General features: G+C 37.7%; 1 pseudogene; it reads right to left on the bottom strand.

Moving 5' to 3' along the window:
• Positions 1-883: 883 nt before the first annotated feature.
• LOC113249119 (olfactory receptor 4F21-like) lies at positions 884-1,778 on the bottom strand (annotated as a pseudogene).
• Between the last annotated feature and the right edge of the window lie 1,417 nt (positions 1,779-3,195).

The following is a 3,195-nucleotide window of genomic DNA, read 5'->3' as shown; positions in this document are numbered from 1 at the left end:
GTCATCTGTTGAAGGGCATCTTGGTTCCTTCCATGATTTAGCTATTGTGGACAATGCTGCTATGAACATTGGGGTGCATATGGCCCTTCTCTTCACTACGTCTGTATCTTTGGGGTAAACACCCAGTAGTGCAATGGCTGGATCATAGGGTAGCTCAATTTTTAACTTTTCAAGGGACCTCCACACTGTTTTCCAGAGTGGCTGTACCAACTTGCATTCCCACCAACAATGTAGGAGGGATCCCCTTTCTCCACATCGTCTCCAACAATTGTTGTTTCCTGCTTTGTCTATTTTTGCCATTCTAACTGGCGTAAGGTGGTATCTCAGTGTGGTTTTGATTTGAATTTCCCTGATGACTAATGATTTTGAACAGTTTTTCATGTGTCTGTTAGCCATTTGTATATCTTCATTGGAAAAGTGTCTATTCATATCTTCTGCCCATTTTATGATTTGTTTATTTGTTTCTTGTGTGTTGAGTTTGAGAAGTTTTCTTTTAAAGCCATTGAACCTGTATATACATAACAATTCAATATGATGATGCTTGAGATTCATCACAAAAAATTTACAGGTTATTTTTAGACTTCATATAGCAGAAACCATGTTAATATATCCTTTTATTTGTAAAATAACCAAAAATTCAAATTTAAAATGTTCTTTGTCCGATCATGCTATTTGCCATAAGACTATAAATTTTTAGTGTGGTGGACTTTCATTTCCCATAATGTTGATGGTAATGGTCTTATACTCCACAGATGAAATAGTAGCAGGCTTGGGATGGCAGATGATGCGTTTGTTCAGGATATGTTAAATTGGTGGTGCCTAAGTTGAGATGGGCCAGCATGCTGTTGGATGTTTAGTTTTAAAGCTCTAAAAACATATGTGGTCAACAGATTCTGGAATAAGATATCTTTTTGCACAATCATTTATTGCTGCCTTTATGCCTTTGTTCCTTAATGTATAGATGGCAGGATTCAAGACAGGGTTGATAGCAAAGTAGACAATGAACAAGTATTTATCACTTGATGATGTGGGGAAAGGCCAGACGTAGAGAATCATGCATGGAGTGAAAAATAGAACCACCACAGCCTGAAGCACATTTCCAGACAGTGACCAAAATGAAGACATAGGAAAAGATCAGCAGGAAGAAGGTGCCCATGCTCATGAAGCCACTGTTGGCAGCAATAATATACTCAAACTTGGCTGCATCTCTGCATATAGGTTTTATGATTCTGGGAAAGTCACAGTAAAAGCTGTCTACTTCATTCGGACCACAAAAGGGCAAGTTTATAATGAAAGCAGATTGAGACATAGCATGAATCACTCCTGTTACCCATCCAGTGATTACAAATGAAACACATATTTTAGGATTCATGATGTTTAAATAGTGAAGAGGCTCACAGATTGCCGTGTACCTTTCAAATGCCATGGCTATGAGTAACACCATCTCCACTCCTCCCATGATGTGGATGAAGTATATCTGTGTCATGCAGCTTTGGAAAGAAATTACTTTGCATTCACTTGAAAGGTCTTTGATTGTCTTGGGGACTACGATAGATGAAAGACCCACGTCAATGGGTGTCAGGTTGGCCAGGAAGGAAGTACATAGGAGAATGTAGGTAAGAATCAAAGATTACCAGAAACAAAACAAAAACGTTTCCCAACATGATCGCTAAGTAGAGCAAAGAACGTAACAAGATGAGAAAAAATTTTTTCTCCCAAGAACAAGAAAGGGCCAGGAACACAATCTCAGTGACCACAGAGTCATTTAATCCACCCATTGACTGGGACAGGAGAGCTGATTTTCAAGTGACGTGAGGATAAAAATGAAAAAGAGTAAGTATCAGTGTCAGGAACATAGATTTCCTGTTTGTTTTGCAAATTAAGTTAGATATTATTGACTGAGAGAGGAAAAAGGATGTGGAAAAAATAAGGTTAGCACCAAATTCATTATATAAAGGGAGTATTTGAGGGAAAAAATGTGACACTAAATTTTGCAAATAGAGCAAGAGGGATTCCTTTAATTTTAATCCCATAGTTAAAACTCATTTTAAGTTTTCTCAAAGATTCTCAATCATTTTCCTGACCATTGCCCTAACCCTAAGTGTGTTCTCTTATGATTATCATCTCTTCTGTCACATCCTTATTAATACTTCTACACTAATTCTATATTCTCTTACTTGAAGTTTTCTTAGCCCCTTAATTCTTCCCTTTTCACTGTAATTATAGAGATCACCATGACAAAAGGACTTGAACATAGCCCATCACTGCCTACATTGGGCTTTTTAAATTTACATGGAACTCAGGTGCACAAGCTCACTAATTTTTTTTAAAGATTTATTTATTTATTTGAGACAGAGAGAATGAGTGAGGGGAGGAGCAGAGGGAGAGAATATTCACAGATTCCCTTCTCCTTCTGAGCCTAGAGCCTGACTTGGGGCTCAATCGCATGACATGTGAGATCATGACCTGAGGTGAAACCAAGAGTCTTACACTTAGCCAGTTGAGCCACCCAGGCACCCCCAGGCTCAATAGTTTTAATACTCAGCTCATGACATGATTATTACATTTGGTTCATGACCACTTTTAGTAAACAGATTATTTAATGATAAACTAAACTAAAATATTGTATATGTCAGAGTAAAGATTAGTAAATATAATCATGATTAATACTTAATAATCATTCTAATGATCCCAGGTAACAGAATTGAGTGTTTTCAATATTTAGGGCATTGTTTTAGGTACATTATTTCTTTTTTTTTTTCCTTTTTTTTTTTAAATGATTTTTTATTATATTATGTTAGTCACCATACAGTACATCCCCGGTTTCCGATGTAAGGCTCGATGATTCATTAGTTGTGTATAACACCCAGTGCACCATGCAATACGTGCCCTCCTTACTACTCATCACCGGTCTATCCCATTCCCCCACCCCCCTCCCCTCTGAAGTCCTCAGTTTGTTTCTCATTCTTTCAAGCCTCCTAATGACTTTATAAGATAGGTTCATTTTTATTATCACCATTCCATAAATGAAACTGAGCCTCAGAAAAATGAGGTGGCAAAAGTAGGAGTGTATCAAGAGTTTTAGGACTTGGGAATGACGCTCCTAACCAATGCTCTGGGCTCTTGAAGGCCAGCACTTCCAAATATACTCTAGCTCTCCCCAAGGATCTAGATGCATCAACCTTTTACTTCCAT

Source organism: Ursus arctos, unplaced genomic scaffold (assembly GCF_023065955.2).
Source record: "Ursus arctos isolate Adak ecotype North America unplaced genomic scaffold, UrsArc2.0 scaffold_6, whole genome shotgun sequence".
Classification (NCBI taxonomy): Eukaryota; Metazoa; Chordata; class Mammalia; order Carnivora; family Ursidae; genus Ursus; species Ursus arctos.
Note: the sequence above shows the minus strand (reverse complement) of the source record. Positions and strands in the feature narration are given on the sequence as shown.